Below are 24,284 nucleotides of genomic sequence, written 5' to 3' on the forward strand. Positions count from 1 at the left end.
CAGACAGTCACCTCGAAGGGGGTGGAGTATTACTTGCCTGGCCTTTCTGAGGTTTTAATGGCGGTGGTAGGAGGGGGGGGGTTAATTGTTTGGAGGAGGGGGGGGGGAATAAGAGCTCCATACCCCCTCCCCATCTCCCCATCTAGGCATGACGAGCGGCGGCCTTGTGAGGGGCCAGAGTGAGGTAAGGTAAACTTTTGCTCACAAATATCCAACCAAGTGAGGGATAACATGCATGCCCTGCCCCCCCCCCCCCACCCAGTCTGAGGGAGTGATTCTAGATCCATGAATGGGCTGACTAATGAATACTTGCCGACCCCCCACTACTGCTTACCTGTTGTAAACCTTCTCCCCCCCCCCCTCACCCACCACCACCTCCCTTGGCCAGCGTGTATGGCAACTGGTGGAGGTGGCACGGGTAAAGAGTATACAAGAGCGAGTTGCTCCATTCATCCATGGCAGAGCTTTACTATAGAGGCTGCTGGGGGGTCCCTTATGACTGTTGGAGGAAGAGGGCGGGTCTACCCTTCCTCATTAGTGCTGCTTCCCCGCACACGCGCACACACACACACACACACACACACACACACACACACACACACACACACGGGATCCGGGATCCGGGATTTAGGCGGGATCCAAGAGTCAATGCTCGATCCTGCAAGCACAAATAGGTGAGTACACACACACACACACACACACACACACACACACACACACACACACACACACACCCTCGCTGCTAGGGGAGGGTGGTAGTTGTGAAATGGAAAAGGTACAAGTGTTGTGAGATGGGAAGGGTGGTGGTTGTAAAAGGGGGGCGGAGGAGGTGGTAATTGTACAGCCCGTCCTCCTGAACGTTCACAGCCTCACTGAACGTCACAACTGTTTACTAAATTGCCCGAACCTTACCAACCAGAGGACCTACGACCAGAAAACGGGACATAAAGTCTATTTCGCGAACCACCATGTTTCGTACATCAGTTTTTGGCCTTAAGTCTACGTCAATATGCGACGGGCTATTATGAGGGCGTGTTGCTAGTGGTGAGAGGGGAGGATGGTGGTTGTGACTGAGGGGCGGAGATTGTGGTGGTTAAGGGGGGAGGGAGGTGGTTTAGAGAGAGGGTAAGTGTTGGGGAGAGAGGGATGGAAGTCGGGTTTGAATTTATTATTATTAACATCTTTATTGACAATTACAATTTTGCCTAATCTGAGGATTTTGATAGTCTTATTGAAGTGAGGATAATGCTGGTATTCACTGTCACGCAGGACAGAGGGTCATACATAAGACAATAGGTCTTCGGGTTTGAAGAGATTGAGGGGACACAGCAGACCTGGGGGCCAGATTCACGAAGCAGTTATGCAAGCACTTACGAACCTGTACATCTTTTCTCAATCTTTGTCGGCTTTGTTTACAATTATTAAACAGTTAATGAGCTCCGAATCACCAGGAGGCTGTTTATAACAATAACAGTTGATTGGCAAGTTTTCATGCTTGTAAACTGTTTCATAAATGTAACCAAAGCCGTCAAAGATTGAGGAAAGATGTACACGTTCGTTCGTAAGTACTTGCGTAACTGCTTCGTGAATCTGGCCCCAGAGACAGCAACATCATAGTGTGGGAAGCCGTAGAGAGATGGTCGATGGTCCTCCCTACCATCTAATTAACAAGAAAATGTTAATTATATAAATTCGGGCAGAATTATTTAGAAGCGAGTGAAGGAACACATACACAGATGGATATGCAGAGAGGCGTAGGTGGTGGGTGGGGTCAGTGGGGCTCTACTGGCTTCCTTAAACCATGACTTAATCACAATCGACTTGAGAATGGTCCAGGACGGACCGAAACGTCGGCTTCGTCCCTTCACCTTCTAGTGTGTGGTCTGGTCAACGTAATCATTGTGTGTCTGTGTCTCTCTCTCTCTCTCTCTGATTATGGCATGTGGGGGCGGCAATAGGGGGCGGCGCCAGTTGGCTCCTGTACTGATCACATACACACATACCTCACCACGATGCCAGCATCATCACATCTCTTCTCCTTAAATACCAACCTTCATTACCTAACAACTTTCTAGCTATAGCTTCATCCTCTTTAAGAACGCCAACTAAAAGAATCTGGGAAACCAGGAAGCGAATACCCGATAAAAGAAGTGGGGGAATATTAGCATAAATGACAAGAAAAGAGGAAGTGATGCAAGCAATGTGAGCTGAGCGGTGGAGTCTAACATTGCATGGTGGGCATACCCCAGCATACCCCAGCATACCCACGCTACCCACGACGACACACCGCTAAACAAGCCCTATGTTTCCGTTGAGAAATACGGCTGAATAATGTGATTCTTAACGTGTGTGTGTTCTTCTTGAATGGGGCTGTTTATAAGACGCCAGCTGTTGCTTCTGGAAGATCCGGTATATTAATTACGCGTTTTGTTTGCTCCTTACAGAGTGCTGTGGTGACGACGCCCCTCCACACAAGGTAAGTGTTCTCCAGGCCAACACAAGATGAGGTGTGGCGAACTTTTCCACGGGTTCATAGAAAATGGGTTGTGGTGAGTCCAGGGAATCTCCGCTTTGTTGTGGTATTGCATGTTTTTTTCTCTAAGGGAAAATATTCAAGAAAAATATAATAAAGGTTTGTGTTGCGACCAGAAAAATGCATTTTTTGTGCGTTATTACAGAAAACGGTGACGTGTTTAAATATCAGCAGGTACCATAAAAAACGGACGTTTACTGACAGTATACCAAGGACATGTTATTCCAAGAGCTGGAATATATCGTGTGTACCGTTCAGTACATCGTGTTAATACATACATACACACATCACAAACAATAAACATATGATATGGGTAAGACTTGGGCAGCGCTGCCCACTTTCCACGAGCGAGGTCAAATGTTAAGAGGTATGGCAGTATTTTGGGGGTACAGGTAGAAATACACGCTGTCAGAGCAAATATGGGAAAACCTTTCCCTTCCCCTAACGCAATTAACGTCCGTAAGTAGAGCAAGGGGTCTGAGGATTATGCAAATTCCCCAAGTTGCTCTTAAGTGGAAAGACTAAGTTTTATGACAGTAAAGAGCGCGAACACTAAACTTTAAACATTTATTTTTCAACACGCTGTCATTATACCCAGCCTTCATATCTAACTTATGGACAAGATGGCCTACTGACAGTTGTTGTATGTCAAAGTTTGCATACACCAGCAAGGTCTTCGTCTTGTACGACGGAGTGTATCATAAGACACTTGGCCAATCTCCCACCAAGAAGTTGCTTCCAAAAATAAACAAACCTGACCACGTGTGCACTATGCCTTAGTCTAGGAGGCATAATAAACGTGGGATCCCGAGTGAGTTCCAAGCGTAAGTTACACATTCATGAATGAATTGTGATGGATATAAATGGGAGCTGCATCGGAATGGGCCAGTAGGCGCTCTGCAGCTATCTTTTTATGTTCTTCTGTTGCTATAGTGCATTCTTCACCACACTGTCCTCTCGTAATGACACAATTATCCTCAATGCTTCGACACAGTCTCTGAACACAAACGAACAGTAAATGCAGGACAAGTACCCAGCGGCCGAGCGGGGAAATGGTTAGTAGAAGACTTCGTCGTAGACGAATGTCGTAGTGGAAGAGTAGCGTCAGGGCTTAACCCAGCTGCTGGACAGTAACTCCTGGTTGACGGCACCCGCCGGCGGCAGGAGCACCCGTCAAGCCCGCCCTCAAATCACTCACCCGGGAACGCCGAAGAGTGTGTCCGCGCTACATTCTTGTGCTGTTTTGCTTTGCCATCTTTTTCGCTGTCTTTGCTTCTCGTCGTCCTGCTCTTCCCAATTTCACTATCATTTTCTGGGTAAAGTACCCCCTAACTTCACCAAATATTGTCAGTACTCTATTGTCACTCTTCCCCCCATGGAGGCTTCCAACTTAACTTTCCTTATGTTCCATAACTCATTTAGGGTGAATATCGGATAAAGTCTAGTTTATTAATCTTCCTCTCTCATTGTTATGGGTACCTTAGTCTAGGAGACGGGGAGAGCCGGTCGGCCGAGCGGACAGCACGCTGGACTTGTGATCCTGTGGTCCTGGGTTCGATCCCAGGCGCCGGCGAGAAACAATGGGCAGAGTTTCTTTCACCCTATGCCCCTGTTACCTAGCAGTAAAATAGGTACCTGGGTGTTAGTCAGCTGTCACGGGCTGCTTCCTTGGGGTGGAGGCCTGGTCGAGGACCGGGCCGCGGGGACACTAAAGCCCCGAAATCATCTCAAGATAAGATCTCAAGATAACCTTGACATCTTGGCTGAGACTGTTTCTTGTTTTCACGTCCACTAGTTTACCTCTCCAGGTGTCTGGGTCTTCATATAGGGTATGTTCTCCCAGTCTCTTCCCATGGTAGTCTCTCCCATGATTGACAGTCTGAATCCATTTCTGCAATCGACAGAAGGTGCGCTCTCTTATTAATGGTAGCCACGTTTGTCCCAAATGACAGAAGACCCATATTTCTGTCTGGGTCTTCTGTCATTTAGATATATACTACTACTATAATTACCGTTTGTCCAGCAATTTCCTTGGCGCCTGTTATGTAGTCACTGAACCCTCCACAGCCTGTAACCATTTCTTCAAAACTCCTGTCTTTTCTATATAGTCGTAATGGCTTGGCGCTTTCCCCTTGATAATTCCTTTCCCTTCCTCCTCCTCCACCTGTTCCTTACCACATAGCATTCGTGCTGAAACACTGCTCTACATATTAACATTAATTGTTAGCTCAATTTTGTTTCAAATATGTTATCAATCACAACGGGAAGGAACTAGGACCAAAAATACCTAATCCAAAATCTAAAATAACTAAGGAGCCTAATCGCCAAAACTATTTAAGTAATTCCCAAATATTTCATGCTCTCCCAACCCTTCGAAACCCAGAAAAAAAATAATCCCACCACTCTGGCAGCAGACCAAACCTTTTTTTATCTTTCTTTTAGCCGCAAGTGAACAGGTTAAGAATGTCAGCCGCAGCCTGAAATACCGCCAGTGCAAATCAGATTCCCCAGAAATCATTGGAAAAGTCGTTTTGAAAACAAGGAAATAAGTCATCACTCAGCGACTTAGTGACGCGTGCGAGTATGGAGCAGCCAGTAGGGGCTCTCGACAAGCCTGCCAATACCCGCGGGGTGTGAGTCAGCCAATGAGGAGACGATGTCGGTCACGTAAGCATGTTTACCTGGGCTGCGATTGGTGTTTGAGCGCGCCATGTGATAGTGCTTGTGTTTACGGCCGGTGGAAAGCGCGCGAAACTTGGTGTTGACAACAGTCGACGTTCTTTTGTTGTGCAACTCCTTTATTGTTTCTTATTGAATGAGAATTTGAAGAGCACGTGGAGGCACTGAACACTGATGGAGGGAGGGAGGAAAAAGAGAGAGGGAAAGAGGGGGAGGGGGCGGATTATTACAAACCATCAGCCTTTTGCTCTTGCCTCTTGTATGTACTCACCTAGTTGTGTTTGAGAGGGTCGAGCTCTGGCTTTTGGTCCCAGAGCTGTTCTCTTTAGAACACACAGCTGTGTTCTCCCTCTCGTGCTTCATCGTCCCTCCGTTTTCCTGTTACTCTATTTATTATGCTGTTGCAGTGTTGTCTTGTACGTAGTTGACTGGTATTGCTCTTTATTAATGCTTTTAGTAACTGAGTGAGTTACCACGGTGTGAGGCAGCGCTGGGAAGGTCGGTCTTGTGCATCTCAGGGTGGGGGTTAGCTAGTGCTCTCTCATATATAATTATATATATATAATATAAGAATTGGGCCTCGCGGTCGTAGTCCTAGGTCAAGAGAGGGATCAGATAAAATAAAATTCCTCGTTACTTTTTGTCTCGACCGGGAATCGAACCTGGGCCCTTAAGACTACGACCCCAGAGCACTCTCCGCTCGGCTGCGAGAACCTGAGCGTGCGCGCATCCAAACATGCAGGTTTAAACACTTATTTTTGTCCACACACTTCTTGAAAAAAAAGACGCGCGCGCGCACAAACACACACGGACGCATATCTATATATACTATACACACATTTACCTTGGGTAGTGAGGGTGTGAGGTGTGGGCGTTGTTACGTAGAGGCGTCTTAAGTCACTAGGCTGGAGGGCCACGCGTCACCCTGCATTCAGTTTGGCTCAGCCACACACACACACACACACACACACACACACACACACACACACACACACACACACACACACACACACACACACACGCGCATGCATGCGCACACAAACACGCACGCACATGCACACACGCGCGCACACACGTTTCGTATGACGACGTGTCCTTGCTGGCCCCTTCTAATGGGTGATCTTAGTCATGCATGAATTTAGAATACAATGAAACATATGTTATCCTGGTGTAAGCTCTCCACGGAGCTTGAGGGCCAACCAGCTAAACATTTGTACACACACACACACACACACACACACACACACACACACACACACACACACACAGAGGCAGTAGACCCATCTACAGGTATAGTCGTGGACATAAGGCAGTGGACCACACGATGTGCTCATGATCCTCACCCACAGTGTTATCTGTGAAACATGATAAACGCTAGACACTAACATAGGCACGATATAATACATCGTATAAGTGACGTTTCGCTAAAATACGGAGTGCAGGGACATGGCAGAAACACGCGGACTGAAACAGTGGATATCAAATAATTGAAGATATCAATCATTAACAGTAAAGTTAACTGTGCAGGAAACATACATCTTGGTGGCAGAGGAAAGTGAAATTTATCTGGGCAAGCTCTTTGAGTAATGAATAAATATATGACCCACCAGCAAGGCATTGATTGGCTTTGAATTTTACATTACGTTTATACGGATTTGCTGTAACACATATATAATATATAACGGTTGGGTACTCCTCCAGGGCGAACTCTTTAGTAAAGTATTAACTAAATATAGCGAAGAGCGACAGAGGTTAAGATGGCACGAGTCTATAATACTTGGTCTATAATTTTGTAGTCCCCTTCACAACTAGATGTAAACGGTGTGAATGTTAATTGGTAGTTGTTGAGGGAGGTAGTCATCCTCCGCCACACACCTGCATCATCCTGGTGAACTGTCGACATTCCAGGTGTAGAGGGAAGGGTGTAGTGTGAGTACCAGTTGTGTGTTGACTGCTCGTGTGTACAACAGTGGTGAGGTTGGTCGCTACACGCTCTCACGCCAACCTGGGACGGATACACATACACAAATTATTGTATACGTCGGGAGATGCTGTTCCTTGTCTGCACAATGGTGGCACGTCAGTAGGCGTTGGGGGGGGGTCATGAGGGGTAGCAGGGGGGGGGGTCAGAAGTGGTGGCAGGTGTCTTGGGGGTGTGATGGGAGGCAGCGAAGCACCAGGGACCTGTGTACTTGAGGCCCGGTTCATAAACAATAAAGTTGGAGAGTTGTTGTCTTAGATTCAGCTACTGGGAACAAAAAGTTCCCAGTAGCACGGGCTAGGGTGATCCCGTAGTGGACTTACCTGGCACAGGAGCGTGGCTGTAACTTGAGTTGGAGAGTTGATGGTCCATTAGTAGTGGTGAGTTTAATCCCCCTCCCTTCCCTCTACTCTCCCTTCTTCTATTCCCCTTCATGTTTCTCTCATATTCCTTTTCCATCACCGTCCTGAGGGAGGACTGACTTACCCAATTCCCCCACACCCCTCGAGTCGAGGTTCTGCAGGCGGGCGCACTTGTTGCATCTGTCCCTCCTAGCCGGTACTGGGGCCCCCTTCCCCAGACCCCAAGGTCACCCTCGACACTCATCCCGGGTACAGTACTCCACAAGACCTGTCCGGCCAGCTCTGAGTAGCTTGGCGGACTCTCTCTCCACACACTCGGTAGACAGGAAGACTGTTCTCACGGGATTGTACCACCTCTCCTCCCTCTCTTGCACGCCTTCTCGCCCTCACTGTTATATGACCTGCACTAATAACCTATAGACCCAGGGTGCCCCGCTCCTGTGCCAGGTAAGTCCAATACGGGCTCACCATAGCCCGTGCTACTTGCCCAGCTCCTGTGCTAGGTAAGTTACGGGCTCACCATAGCCCGTGCTACTTGGAACTTGTTCAGAGTAGCTGAATCTATAACAACAATAACCTATAGGCTCCGCTACTGTGGCAGGTAAGTCCACTACGGGCTCGCCATAGCCTGTGCTACTTGCAACTTGTTCCGAGGAGCTAAATCTATAACAACACAACCCTGTAGGCTCCCCAGGATCAGCCCCTTACCCCAGGAGAACGTCGATGTCACTCACAGGTCGAAACTGTGGTCAACATCTCCACTACACGGCTTGTCGAAGTCCCTCTAGTCCAACCCTCTCCCAGGATGCAACCCACAACAGTTAGCCAAGTCACAGGTATTTATGTACTGCTTGGTGGACAGAGGCATCAAGTGAGAGGAGGATTGGCCAGACATCTCCGTCCTGCCGCGGGAATCGAAGCCTGGACCTTTCTGTTGTGACGACTGGATTGATAATTGTAGTACAGCACATGTCTAGCAGGGACATGCCTAACCCTGCCATCCTCTCGGTATCTTGTACGTTATGATCATATCTCTGCTGGTCCTTCTGGGGTTATGTTGATTTATCCTAACCTGTCCTGACAACCCCTGAGGTAGACTGAGGCCCCCCGGGGTAGACTCTAGATAAACCCCCAGGAACCAACCACCCCAGGAGTCTTGAGCAGGCGGATCCAACTTGGACCTCCTCCCCCCTACCTACCTGTTCTTGCCATGGCCCCCCCCTGGTGCTGCCTGGGGTACCTATCCCCACCCACGTCCCCCAGGTCACTGCTGGATGGTTGTATTTGACCCCTGTGTGTTGAGACTCGCTGCTGCGCTCACTCATGGGGACAAGGCAGGTAGGAGAGGCCAAGATAAATGATTGAATAATGAGGCAAAACGAGAGAGGGAGATTAGAATGGGAGGGAGGAAGGGAGAGAGATCAGAGGTCGACATGCACCTCGCCTCGCCTCCACCCTCCCCCAACTCGCCTCCCCCCCAACACCCACTCCTTCCCCTCACCACCAGTTGACTAATGGACTGGTCCATTGGTCCTGCTGAACCCACCTCACATCCATCCCTTCCCCCGCCTCCCTTTCCCACCCTCCTCTTCCATGTGTGGCCAATCCTTCCCCCACCGCCAGAGCCCATCCTGCAAGGGCTGCAGGTCAACTGGTCAACGCCCCTGAAGCTCCTTGTCCTGTTCTTCTGTTCTTCTTGTTCTCGCCCTTCAGTAATTTACTTCTGTAAGTTGACAATATATATACAGTAGAATCTCAACATTGTGAACATCATTGTATATATTTGTTTTAATGCGCGCTGCTGCTTGATAAACAACCTCACTCGAATATGATTAGCTGACATGGGGAAAAAAGAGTTGATCAATTCTACTCACAAACCACAAGGTCTTTGGTGGCTGGTATACAAGGTCATTGGTGCTACATACCTGCAGATATGCAGGCGAGGAGTCACAATAGCGTGGCTGAAGTATGTTGACCAGACCACACACTAGAAGGTGAAGGGACGACGACGTTTCGGTCCGTCCTGGACCATTCTCAAATCGATTGTGAGGTCACAACTGCAGGAAAAGGTTTTTATAAGTTTTGTGTTGGCAGCTGGTGTTGACGGTTGACGGTCATCCACTCGGTCTTGACCCAGCACTGACACACACACCTGTCAACGAGGCTCGCAGGTGTGGGGGACAGTAGGCCACCGGCAGGTGTCGCAGGCACTTCCTCAAATACATTGTTATGGTGAGTGTCGCTACTTCCTTCCCCCCCTGGTTCATGCAGGGTACAGGAGGAGACGAGCAAGGTACAGACGGGTACATTCCGGGTACACTAGAAATTCTGATACATGAGCACCACTGTACACTGGGTACAGTGGTGCTGGCACAGGTCTCTCTCTGGGGAGTCTAAGCTGGTTTGGGAGAGGAGTGGGACTGGAAGTAGTGGAGGGGACGAGGAGAAGGTCGAGGCTGGTGGGGAGGGGGTTGATGGGGGTGTTGGAGGTGATGGTGTTCTGAGGTACTTACCTTGCCTATCGGTATTTACCTATCACTGTCTAAGGTAGTGTGGGGTTATGAATTACCTTTTCTGACGTTCGAATTCTTTGTCGAATATAAACATGAAGTTGCGGATGGAGGAGCATTGCACTTGTCCCAGTGCATTGCACTTGTTAACCCACTGTACTGGATACGATTATTTCCTTACATTCCAGTCGGCTCAGTAGTGTTTCCAGTGCCTTGTCATCTTGTCCTCCCTTTCCCTTAATTTCAAGTTGTCCAACTTGTCTGTTTCCCTCTCAGGAGCTGGTGAACCTATCCTCTGGAGCTGTAAGATCTAGCTCCATTAGCCTCTCCTCATAGCGTAAGCCTCTAACTTCCCCAGTTATCCCAGCCTACTTCTCTCTCTCTCTTCTCAACTTTATAAAGTTGGTCCTTTCCAGGTGTTTCAATTTCTCAACCTGATTACTTTCTCCAGCTTTTTATACACAATACTTGTTAATGACACTGGGCTGTAATTTTTTTTGTATATTGGAGCAAAGTTTTTTTTCAGAATTCTGGGAGATTTCTTGTCTTGAGTGTTTTATGAAAACATTTAAATTAGCAGGTGATATTACTTCTGTAGCCTCTTCAGCAGCCGTGATGAGATTATCAGGTTCCAATGACTTTGTCACACAGTTAGTCCAGTTTGGTTTCTCTTCTTCCTCTGAAGAAGGTAGTTAAGAGCAACCCGTACGGGTCCATCTATCCAAAGCTTCCTAGCATACACTTCCATTTTCCCAGAAGGCGTGGTCAGAGCCCAGCCCGCTGGGACGGTAATTAATCTTGGGAATCACCGCAGAAGGTAACTACGATGTCGTTAATTTCTTCCAGACATCCATCTCGCGGCCTTGGTCGCCATCTTGGTTCATTGTAAAGACCTGGAATTTTTGGTGGAGTGCCTCGCATGCCTTCTCATTGGTTTCTGTAAGAACTGCCCTCGTTTCAACCTGATTACATGGTCTCGTACTGAAGTGTTGAGGTGGTGGTGGTGGAGAGGGTTGTGGTTGTGGTGTTGGGGGAGAAGGGAAGATTGAGGTGAAGGAGAGATATGGTGGAGGCACTTTTGCCTTCTATTCTTCCTGTGTGATAAGTTATCTTTACCCCACTTCACATTTTCCCGAGTATCTTGTACGTTGTGATCATATCACCGCTGGTCCCTCCGTCTAGTGGGGTTAAGTGAATCTTTTAGCCTGTCCTCATAAATCAGTGCTCTTATCTCTGGTACCAGAGGCATAGCAACATCCAGCCAGGGAACTTCCTCGTTTTGTGCTTTACGGGGCTGGGATTCCACCCTGGTGCTGCATACTCTGGGACTGGCCTGATACAGCCATGTGCTGTTCTGAGTGATTGGAACAATGACATTACTAGAGTTTAACCCTACCCCCCCCCCCCCCAGCGTGCGCGCGTGGTGTCCCCCTCTTCCTCTGTCTCTGTCTCTTCCTCTTCTCCCCCATTCCACCCCCCTCCCACATCACATCATGCCAGCCTCCCTCACCCGCCACTCCCCTTCACCCTCACCCACCACCCTCACCCCCCTCCCACATCACATCATGCCAGCCTCCCTCACCCGCCACTCCCCTTCACCCTCACCCACCACCCTCACCCACCACCATTCATCACCCCCCCCCCCACCCGTCATCACACCCTCTTCACCCGTCTCTGGGTCAGACGGGCCGAGTAATGTATAAGCAGACGCCGTGTGAGGTAACGCCTCAGGAATGTGCTTCTGTAAACCGCGTAAGATCCTGTAAAGTTTACCTGTGTCAGCGGGCCGGCCGCGGTCACTTCCCGACGACGCCCGCCCCTGGCTGCCATTCACAAACTATTTACTTAAGAAAATTGTAAATCTTTCACCGTTCATGGCGTCATTGCTTGCAATTTTGATAACGTTGGATCACCGAAGCACTGCAGGAGGGCGTTTATAACAATACTCTCCAGTTATGAAGCTTCCAAGCTGGTAAACTATTGAATACATGTAAACACCACCGCAATGACCGAAGGTAGTGTACAGGGGCGTTTCTGCAAGTGATTGGTCCCTTTGATTGTTGACTGACGAATGAATTGATCTTAAGTATATCTGGATATTTCATCCAAACATCTGGACTAACAGACTCAAGTCCGGTGGGAAATGGCCTTCCCGAAATATATTGACGCTTAAGTGCACCATTAAATCTATTTCTGAATTGTTAACGAGCCTCTACACAGGCCAGATCTGGACGCAACACGTGTCCGCCAGACCTCGGGTAATAGAACACCTGTGAGGCAACCTAAGAGGCAGCGTAATGTGAAGGTGTTGGAGAGAAGCAACCTACCTGCACCTGCTCATGAGTAAACACAGATGCCTCCAGAAACACCTGTGTTGGCGGGGCCAGAGGTCAGACCACCAGGGGCTTGCTGCTCGAGCGGTTATACAGGTGTAAAATAGTTTAATGTAATGAACAAATCCACAAGGGCCGTGACGAGGATTCGAACCTGCGTCCGGGAGCATCCCAGACACTGCCTTAATCTCTCGATGTGTATTTGTTCATTTGATGCATCACTTTAGTGTGATCTGTGTGTGCGTAGTTTAATGTAATGTTTACTCTGAGGCTGCAGTGCTCCCACATCTCTCACCACAGGTGCACACGACGAGTCTGTACCTGTGACTGAATATATAATGACCAAACACACCACCGGGAGATGACCAGACCACGACGTTTCGGTCTGCTCTGGACCATTATCATGTTCATTGTAACCACAGGTGGCGCCTGCTGACGCATGGAATTATGTCAACACTTCTGATTGTCACTGTGCCGAAATGTGTTTTCTTTATCCGGATTGTCTTCCGGATTGTGTCTTCCGGACTGTGGGGAGGGGCTTTCTTTTTCCGGACTGTCAGACCAGAAACCCCTTCATTTTCCAGGGAAAAAACTATCCACACTTATGATCCTACAAAGAAAGCGTTGAAATGTGTAGATAAACACGAGTGTGTGTATATAGGAATGTTAAAGAGCAGTGATCTATAGACATTTGTACTCGGTTGTGCTTGCGGGGGTTGAGCTCTGGCTCTTTGGTCCCGCCTCTCAACCGTCACCGTCAATCAACCGGTGTACAGGTTCCTGAGCCTATTGGGCTCTATCATATCTACACTTGAAACTATGTATGGAGTCAGCCTCCATACATTGTGTGTGTGTGGTGACACACAGGTGAAGAACCCGACCAGCACCTGCAGCACCCTAGAGTGTGAGAGTGTGAGAGTGTGAGAGAGCAAGTTGAACTGCTCTCCCAAACATTATTTCTGTCAGGCGGGCGGACAGTCCTCGCGGCGTCATAACTCACACTCCACTCATCACTTCTCCCAAACTTTTCCTTCACTTCTCCATCCTGTTTACTCCCTCTTTTTCTACTTTCACCCGTCCCTTCCCTTCCCACCCCCATTCCTCCTGGTCCTCCCGCGCCCCTCCCACAAGCACTGTTACCACCCACTCCTCTTTACCTGCCTCGCCCGAGCTCCGCCCGGGATAATTATATACCTGTTTATGCTTATCTGGCAACGACGTTCTTGGGAGGGGCGGGGGGGGGGGAGTGTTTTGTAGGGGGGCGCCTCATTGAGAGGGGAGGGGGAGGGGGGAAAATAAAGAAAAGTGTCTGGTGAGAGGGGGAAGTGAAGAAGGGGGATGTGAAGGAGGTATGGGGGTGATGGATGAGGCACTATATGGGGGGCAGGAAGGGGTCGTAGGGGTGGATGAGTTGACGTGTGTATGGGGTCTGTATGGCTCGGAGTATTAGTGGGTGTGACCTTGTGTATTAGTCTGTGTATAAAAGTGTGTGTGTTTAAACTTGTGTATGGGTCTGCGTTGCTCCCTCCCATCTATCCACCGTTGCCCACTCATCGTAACCTGTCGCCACTAAATTTATACTGTCTAAGAAATAATATTTGAGTATATTATTTTAACATTAATAATATTTGATTAATGTAATACAATTACAAACAGGGACTATGGGGGTGCTATAAGCCCTCTGAACTTCACGCACGAGGGAACACCACTCCTAACACAATGTAGGAAATTTACAATACACTTATGTATCCAACTGGTGAATTAAAACTAAGATGCCTTGGGCTAGCAGACCCCAACCCGTTCTCGCACTTGCTTATAGTCAATATTGGCTTATTTAATAAGTGCATATGTGACATACTAATTGATTGTGAATATTTTAGTTTACCTTGAAAAGCTTCATAGAAAACACCGACCTCACCTAACCTTCTTAGTATGTTAAGATAAGCATCTTATTGCTTCTTATTTACAATTATTACTTAACCTATCAACGGGTTGCAGCCCCACCGCTAATGAAACTTGTACAATCTTATACACCATAGTTAAGAGTGTGGTGCTTTCGTGACTCTGCGTGGAAGCTTTTGGGCACTCCTCTTACAGGGTCCTCTTGTAATCTGTCTTTCTAACAGCGTCGCATTTTGACGGATAATTTACCCAGGGGCTAAACCTGTCGTGCTAGAAAATGGTAGCGGCTCGCGAAATTGACAATGTCCCGTTTTCTGTTTTTGGAGTCCTCTGGTAGGTTAGGATAAGGGCACTTTAGTACGATACTTTCTTGACGTTGGGAACGCTGTCGAGAATGAGACTTGAGACTTTTTAAAGACTAAAAAGTCTTTAAAATTCTTAGTCTGTCTTTACTATTTTTAAGACTAAGACTTGATGCTTTTTAAGTCTTAAGTCTTTAAAAACTTTTGTTTAAGTTTTTAAAAATACTTAAGACGTAAGATGTTTAAAACTAAAGTCTTAAGTCTTAGTCTTAAGTCTAAAAAAAGTCTCAAGTATTTTTTAAGACTTTTTAAGACTTTTAATGAATTATTTTTAAGCTCATCTAAGATACCCGAGATATGCTTGCAAATGTTCCCCATGAACTATAAATGTGTAGATTACCTGATAAGTAACTATTTTATATACATATTTAAACCCTTTAACATATACGCGACAAGGATTTCCAACACATATATATAAATGCAAATTATATTATGTACAATAGGCAGCTTAAACATGAGAGGTGAGTGAGGTCTTCCAAGTGTGTGTGTGTGGGGGGGGGGGAGTGCACACACTACCTACCACAAGATGAGGTGTCAAGTGTGAGTGTGTAAGGGGTTGGGGGGTCATACTGGCACAAGATGAGGTAATAGTGCCAATGAGTGCGTGGAATCATCACTCTGGGATTTCCTGGAGGTTATCATGCAAGTGTTTGTGCTCGTCTGAGTGAGGGGGTGGGGGTGAGGGGCGGTGGGGGTGAGGGGGGGGGGGTATTACGTTATGACCATATAGTGTGTGTGTGTGTGGGGGGGGGGAGGGGAAACTGACTGTGTGGTGAGAGGGGGGGGGGGGAAAGTGGTGTGAGTTAGAGGAGTTTAGGGAAAGTAAATATGGTTCCAGAAATGAGCGTATAGGAGCAGGAGAAAAGACTGAGGAAGGTAGATATTATCATATAGACCTTATAACATTAGATAAGAGATGGGAGGGGGGAAAAAGAGACATGATTGCGACGTACATGATCTTAAAAGGGTATTGACAAAAGTAGCTATGGAAGGAAAAAGTTTAGCATGTACACAAGAGCAAAGAGAGAGAGAGAGGTCACAGATGGAGAGACGTGTGAATAAAGATGCAAGGGAATATTTTGTTCAACAGTAGTGAGCAAAAACAATGTGCGACAAAAGGCTGTGGATGACGCAAACATTACACACACACACACACACACACACACACACACACACACACACACACACACACACACACACACACACACACACACTACAGTTGAGAGGTGGGACCAAAGTACAACTAGGTGAGTACATACACACACGCCCGACACCCCCCCTCCCCACCTCCACCCCCCTCCCCCCTTACAACACACGTACAAACAAACAAACAATTAGCGTGCACATAATGTAGCAGGCGTGGGGTGGTGGGGGGGTGGGGGAGGCGGCACCAACACTGACGGGCCTTTAATAATAAAACACGAGTTGAGGTTCATAATAACACGATAGGATCAGCTCCCAAATTAGTTGTGTTTGGGACCTGTCCGTCACTGTCTTGTGTTGTTGACGGGACCCAGCTGGTCCATTCTTGCCGCCACAGTCATTCTGGTCCACCTTGGTCCACCTTGGTCCACCTTGGTCCACCTTGGTCCACCCTGGTCCACACCTACACCCTGGTCCACACCTCCACCCTGGTCCACCCTGGTCCACACCTCCACCCTGGTCCACACCTCCACCCTGGTCCACACCTCCACTCTGGTCCATCCTGGTCCACACCTCCACCCTGGTCCACACCTCCACCCTGGTCCACACCTCCACCCTGGTCCACACCTCCACCCTGGTCCACACCTCCACCCTGGTCCACACCTCCACCCTGGTCCATCCTGGTCCACACCTACACCCTGGTCCACACCTCCACCCTGGTCCATCCTGGTCCACACCTACACCCTGGTCCACACCTCCACCCTGGTCCATCCTGGTCCACACCTACACCCTGGTCCACACCTCCACCCTGGTCCATCCTGGTCCACACCTACACCCTGGTCCACACCTCCACCCTGGTCCATCCTGGTCCACACCTACACCCTGGTCCACACCTCCACCCTGGTCCATCCTGGTCCACACCTACACCCTGGTCCACACCTCCACCCTGGTCCATCCTGGTCCACACCTACACCCTGGTCCACACCTCCACCCTGGTCCATCCTGGTCCACACCTACACCCTGGTCCACACCTCCACCCTGGTCCATCCTGGTCCACACCTACACCCTGGTCCACACCTCCACCCTGGTCCATCCTGGTCCACACCTACACCCTGGTCCACACCTCCACCCTGGTCCATCCTGGTCCACACCTACACCCTGGTCCACACCTCCACCCTGGTCCACACGCATGCGCACATGGGGTACATAAATTCCGTTCTCCTAAAATGACCCAGGTAGAGTAAATATTTTGTCAAAAGTTGATTTTTGTGACATTGAATTTGAACAGACCAGAATTCTTTTTAGCTGCAACATATATATAATCTAACCTACCTTCTCCTGGCGTATAGTACATATTTGTACTATATTAAGCCTACGAATGTTTCATTATGGTTTTTAAGCCTTATTTCGGCAAATAAAATTAAAAATACAAAAGGGAACCTTTTGGGTGTCCATCACTACACATTAGTACTTTCCATCACATTGTTAATGTAAGTTGTATCATTTGTGAAGGATGGGTTGACACACACACACACACACACACACACACACACACACACACACACACATAGGTCCAGATGGAATCTCCCCTTGGATACTAAAGGAAGGAGCAGAAGAACTGTGCCTCCCGCTCTCCATGGTGTATAACAAATCACTGGCAACAGGGGAACTGCCAGAAATTTGGAAAGCAGCTAACGTAGTCTCGATATACAAGAAAGGGGATAGACAGGAGGCACTGAATTACAGACCAGTGTCCCTAACCTGCATACCATGCAAGTTGATGGAGAAGATTGTGCGAAGAAAGCTAGTGGAACATCTGGAGCGAAAGAACTTTGTAACACAGCATCAACATGGATTCAGGGATGGCAGGTCCTGCCTCACAGGGTTACTTGAATTCTACGACCAGGCAACAAAAATAAGGCAAGAAAGAGAAGGGTGGGCAGACTGCATATTTTTGGATTGTCAGAAAGCCTTTGACACAGTGCCACACAAGAGGCTAGTGAAAAAACTGGAGATGCAGGCTGGAGTGAAAGGGAAGGTACTCCGTTGGATACAGGAATACCTAAGTAACAGGAGACAACGAGTCAGGGTGAGGGGTGAGGTCTCAGATTGGCGAGACGTTACGAGTGGAGTACCGCAGGGGTCAGTCCTTGGACCTATACTGTTTCTGATATATGTAAATGATCTTCCAGAGGGTATAGAATCGTTTCTCTCAATGTTTGCCGATGATGCAAAAATTATGAGGAGGATTGAAACTGAGGACGATAGTAGGAGGCTACAAGATGACCTAGACAGACTGAGTGAATGGTCCAACAAATGGCTGTTGAAGTTCAACCCGAGTAAATGCAAAGTAATGAAACTAGGTGGTGGAAATAGGAGGCCAAACACAGGATACAGAATAGGAGATGAAGTACTTAATGAAACGAACAGAGAGAAAGATCTAGGAGTTGATATCACACCAAACCTGTCTCCTGAAGCCCACATAAAAAGAATAACGTCTGCGGCATATGCGAGGCTGGCTAACATCAGAACAGCGTTCAGGAACCTGTGTAAGGAATCATTCAGAATCTTGTACACCACATATGTAAGACCAATCCTGGAGTATGCGGCCCCAGCATGGAGCCCGTACCTTGTCAAGCACAAGACGAAGCTGGAAAAAGTCCAAAGGTATGCCACTAGACTAGTCCCAGAACTAAGAGGCATGAGTTACGAGGAAAGGCTGCGGGAAATGCACCTTACGACACTGGAAGACAGAAGAGTAAGGGGAGACATGATCACAACCTACAAAATCCTCAGAGGAATCGACCGGGTAAACAAGGATAAACTATTCAACACTGGTGGGACGCGAACAAGGGGACACAGGTGGAAACTGAGTACTCACATGAGCCACAGAGACGTTAGAAGGAACTTTTTCAGTGTCAGAGTAGTTAACGGATGGAATGCATTAGGCAGTGATGTGGTGGAGGCTGACTCCATACACAGTTTTAAATGTAGATATGATAGAGCCCAGTAGGCTCAGGAATCTGTACACCAGTTGATTGACAGTTGAGAGGCGGGACCAAAGAGCCAAAGCTCAACCCCCGCAAGCACAAATAGGTGAGTACAAATAGGTGAGTACACACACACACACACACACACACACACACTCCCAAAGGTGGATGATGTGCCCAGTTTAAACTCATATTTATAACTTTGGATTTGTCATCACATCAATATTTGGCAAATGGCACCTGGTCACTGGTAGTGAGGAATGACTGTTACTGATGTGTGTGTGAGGGGGGGGGGTGATGGGGGTGAGGGGGGCAATGGGGATGTGAGGAGGGTGATGGAGGGAGGAGACACAGCTCTGTGGCTCCCCTTTTGGGCTCAACCACTTGAGCTGGACGGTAGAGCGATGGTCTCGCTTCATGCAGGTCGGCGTTCAATTCCCGACCGTCCAAGTTCTTGAGCACCATTCCTTCCCCCCCCCCCCCCTCCGTCCCATCCCAAAATCCTTATCCTGACCCCTTCCCAGTGCTATATAGTCGTAATGACTTGGCGCTTTCCCCCCTGATAGTTCCCTTCCCTTCCCCCTCACTTGTCGTGTGCCTGGCACCTTCCAATTTTTTTTTTTGGCTTCAACTTTCGACTTATTTGTCGTGTTTGGCACCAGGGTTGTGGCTGGAGGTGGCTTCCACGACTTCTTAGGCAAGTCCATTCCATATGTTGACCCGCCGCACAGAGTACAAGTATTTCCTTACAGTTAAACGCTTGTTAAAGGCTGTGGAGAATTGTCACGAGACTGGAACGAGTCGTTACAGCGGGTCTGGCGGAGTTAACATGAGCAGGACGGAGAGATCCTGGCTACGGATTGATCACTGTAACGGTAAGGATTTTGACTAGATTTCCCCCGCACTAGAAAGTCACTACTAGCAGTGTATACTGTGGTAACTGGCCGGAGCCTAGGCCCATAGATTCACTTACATATAGGCTGAAAGCTCTATCAACAAAATAGCAGATGACAGTCAGGTGATAAGGGAAAGAGACAGACTGACGTGAGCTGCACTGATCTGAAGTGACGGGTGGACATCCCAGCGTTGGAGGGGGTCTGGGGGGGGGGACACCTCCGGTCATCTCCTGTGACAGATGTGCCGAGAGCCAGGCATCACAGGCAGGTTGAATCACCAGCTTGGTGGTGGTGAGTGTCTCTAGACTTGAAGTACTTGTGCCAAGTGTTGTGTGAGTGTGTCACTGGGGAAGTGAATCATGTTCAGTTCTACTTTAGTGTTTCGTGGTTCACAATGAGTGTATGGGAGTGTGGTGGTGGAGGTGGCCGTGGGAGATGGGCCCATACCTGTGGGGCTGGGGGGGGGTGACAGGTGTGTGAGGCTGGGGCTGGGTGGTGGAGTGACAGGTGTGTGAGGCTGGGGGTGTGGTGGAGTGACAGGTGTGTGAGGCTTGGAGGGGGGGGGGTGTGGAGGAGTGGCAGGACCTACCTGAGTGGCCCCAATAACTCCTGGTAGACACACCACGTTCTTGAGGCATCAGTAAACAAAGACCATCACCAAACGGTTCCAGGCATAAATCTCTGTATAATGCAACGCAATTTTTTGTTTGCAATGTGTTGTATGTTAATGATTGTTTAACATAAGTCAATAATGGCGATCATCATATTCATGCATGATGAGCAGGCAACCGGTTCTCCGGTTGAGGGGGGGGAAGGGTAGTTAAATAGGGGGGGGGGAGGGTAGTTGAAGAAAGATGTTGTACAATACAAGAAAGAATACACTTGAAGCTAATCAGATTTATAAATAATACATCAGGGAGTGTAGTCAGCATTTGAAGCAGCAGCTGATCAAATTGTTTCAATTTTTTTTTATTACGCGCCCCATACCCATCCCGTGGGCAGAGGTGGAAAAGGATACATAGGGATACATATAAAGGTATAATAGGGATACATATAAAGGGATAATGGGTTCAGGAACTGAACCACATAGTTTGTTCAGCTAAGCAAGTGACAATCTTTTTGACGCTAGTTACACAATTGTTAATGTTACATATACATATACATGTATACAGTCATTTACATACATATACACATCAATAATCTTTTGTATCACAAGTGATTCAACAAGAGGCTCACAAGTCACTATACAAGGCACTTTACATCTATGGTGAGTCACACAGTTACTAGTCTTGCTCCACACCCACCCAACTGGGCGGCAGCTTTACAGTCATGTGCTCCACACCCACCCAACTGGGCGGCAGCTTTACAGTCATGTGCTCCACACCCACCCAACTGGGCGGCAGCTTTACAGTCATGTGCTCCACACCCACCCAACTGGGCGGCAGCTTTACAGTCATGTGCTCCACACCCACCCAACTGGGCGGCAGCTTTACAGTCATGTGCTCCACACCCACCCACCCAACTGGGCGGCAGCTTTACAGTCATGTGCTCCACACCCACCCAACTGGGCGGCAGCTTTACAGGCATGTGCTCCACACCCACCCAACTGGGCGGCAGCTTTACAGTAATGTGCTCCACACCCACCCAACTGGGCGGCAGCTTTACAGTCATGTGCTCCACACCCACCCAACTGGGCGGCAGCTTTACAGTAATGTGCTCCACACCGACCCAACTGGGCGGCAGCTTTACAGTCATGTGCTCCACACCCACCCAACTGGGCGGCAGCTTTACAGTCATGTGCTCCACACCCACCCAACTGGGCGGCAGCTTTACAGTCATGTGCATGCATTACCTACAGTAAGCAAACTTTGGATACTTCGCTAAGATTCCCGGCAGTACATCATTATGAATGAAGTACTTACACATTTCTTGGATTCCATTGATGGTGCTCTCTAAATTCCCCGATTTTTTCACATTCCATTATATAATGACGCAAAGTATTCGAATAGTTCTGCTGACATTTTGACATTTAGTCTTTACATTTACAGTTAAACTAAATGAGTTTACATTTAGTCAGATCTACATCAGCAGATGTTACAAACTCCCAGAGGTACTTGTAGCAGAGCCTAAACCTAGCAGTGGTAACATCTAGAAGTCTGCTAACATTATTGGATGACCCATAGACGTGCGGGTCTTCCTGCATAATAGAATGAAGCTAAGAATGAAGTTCCTTTCCCAAGAGGGAAAGCAACTATCGGGGGGAAAGCGCCAAGCCATTACGACTATATAGCACTTGGAAGGGGCCAGGATAAGGCAATGCATTAGGCAATGTGGAGGCTGACTCCATACACAGTTTCAAATGTAGATATGATAGAGCCCAATAGGCTCAGGAACCTGTACACCTGTTGATTGACAGTTGAGAGGCGGGACAAAAGAGCCAAAGCTGAACCCCACGCAAGCACAAATAGGTGAGTACACACACACTCACACTCTCTCTCTCTCTCTTTGAGGTGGAGTTAAACTATAGTGAGTGCATGGGGTGTGTCACCGGGCGGGCGGGCAGAGTGTATATTGTTTTATAGTGTTGAATCATTCGTTATGTTTAGCTCCCTCCCTCAGTGTCCAACCACTTGGGCTGGACGGTAGAGCGTCGGTCTCGCTTCCTGCAAGTCGACGTTCAATTCCCGACCATCCAGAAGTGGTTGGGCACCATTCCTTCCCCCCCCCCCCTCCCCATCCCATCCCAAATCCTTATCCTGACCCTTTGCAAGTGCTATATGGTCGTAATGGCTTGGTGCTTTCCCCCGAGACCTGCGTGATGCGAGACCGTCGCTCTACCGTCCGCCCCAAGTGATTGGGTCTCTCACCATAAGAATAAATGAAACTGCAGACGGCCTATAATGTATAGGAGCGAGTTAGATATACAGTATATAGGAGCTGCCTCGGCTCCTAACGGCCCTTGGCCTATAAGAGTTCCACCTCTCTTACGTTACCCGGTAATTTTTCTTTATTAAATAATATACAATATGAAGGTTATATATATATACATCAATTTACAAGGGAAATACTACATTACACGTAATTACATTACCATATGTAATTGATAAAAAACATTGCTTTACTGAGAATTATATCCTCACGGAGCATTAAACCCCTAAATGTTACGGGAGACATCTCCCGTCACGCAGGGTGCAGTTGCACCTCCACAGATCTCCAGTATCAGCTCTTGATACTGGTAATGGCTCAAAAGGGCCACCACTTACGGGCTATTCATGCCCGTGCCACCTTTTGGGTGGCTTAATCTTTATCAATCAATCCCTAAATGTTATACTTGATCCTTGCAAGAACTTCTCGTCCATATATTTACGGTTCTATTTCTACATCAATGTGTGTCTTGAAGGCAAGATCTTCCATCTTGGTCCCAGTCGTGTAGATGGGGGCCGCACTGGGCTTGTACAGCTGGCTAACCACTTTGTTTTCCTTCAAGTCAAATGTTTATTTGAGTATGGCCCAAGCGGTTTTGTTTGCGGCGTTACGTACTTGCCGAGAAACTTTCAATGACTGTGATCTTAACTCCTAGATACTTTTTTTTTCCATCGATCTGTTGTAAAAGTTGTGGTGGTGGTTGGGTGTTAAGGCCTACAGACGAGGTCTTATATCTATCAAAGTTAATAACGTTTAACATTAGTTTGGGGCCAGATTCACGAAGTAGTTGCGCAAGCACTTACGAACCTGTACATCTGTTCTCAATCTTTGGCGGCTTTGTTTACAATTATTAAACAGTTAATGAGCTGCGAAGCACCAGGAGGCTGTTTATAACAATAACAGTTGATTGGCAAGTTTTCATGCTTGTAAACTGTTTAATAAATGTAACCAAAGCCGTCAAAGATTCAGGAAAGGTGTACACGTTCGTAAGTACTTGCGTAACTGCTTCGTGAATCTGGAACCCCTGGCCATTTGTGGTGTTAGTGTAGATCGCATTGCAAGGCCCCGATGTCATTTACGTGCACTTCGTATATAGATCTTTGTGTCGTCTGCAAATTTAATGAAGTGGTTTGTAATATTGTCATCTGTGTCGTTAATGTATAAACAAAGTGTTGGTCCCAAGATGGAACCTTGCGGCACTACACTCGCCACATTTTTTTTTTTCAATTTGATTCACTTCCATTCTAATATTGCTTGTAGTTTTTGCCAATTATTTCATTTAGAACTTTGTCAAAAGCCTTAGAGATACAACTACATCTACTGTAAATCTAGAGTAACTTTTTTTCTAGTCAATATCTTGGTCTTGATGCACGCAGCACTAAGAGTAGCTAGTTACCCTCTTCAAAAAATGTGAGCAGGTTAGTTAGTTTTTTATATACAAACTGAAGTTGTGTTGATTTTTACAAGTTTATGAAGTGTGAGATGGTGAATGATCTTCCCCAAGGTTTAGTTCCGTGAGCTTGCTGTTGTGTGATGTTAGGCTGCCTGGTCGATAATTCTTGGCGACTCTCTCTCTGCCTTTCTGCAAGATGGGTGTGACATTTGCATATTTGCAGTCGAAGGGACTTTTTCTTGGTCTAGAGAGCTGGTGAAAATATATTAGTGCAA

At 47.7% G+C, this 24,284-nt stretch overlaps 1 protein-coding gene across 5 annotated transcripts in view; it reads left to right on the forward strand.

Annotated features, from left to right (window-relative positions):
• The window catches only part of LOC123773913 (glutathione S-transferase 1-1), a 227,423-nt gene that overhangs the window by 30,641 nt on the left and 172,498 nt on the right, over positions 1-24,284 (forward strand). For all 5 annotated transcript variants that reach the window (XM_045767879.2, XM_045767878.2, XM_045767882.2 and 2 more), the window contains exon 2: positions 2,445-2,476. The gene's annotated coding sequence lies outside the window, so the exon portion shown is untranslated. The remainder of the gene's footprint in view (positions 1-2,444; positions 2,477-24,284) is intronic.

This window comes from Procambarus clarkii, chromosome 91 (genome assembly GCF_040958095.1).
Source record: "Procambarus clarkii isolate CNS0578487 chromosome 91, FALCON_Pclarkii_2.0, whole genome shotgun sequence".
NCBI lineage: Eukaryota > Metazoa > Arthropoda > Malacostraca > Decapoda > Cambaridae > Procambarus > Procambarus clarkii.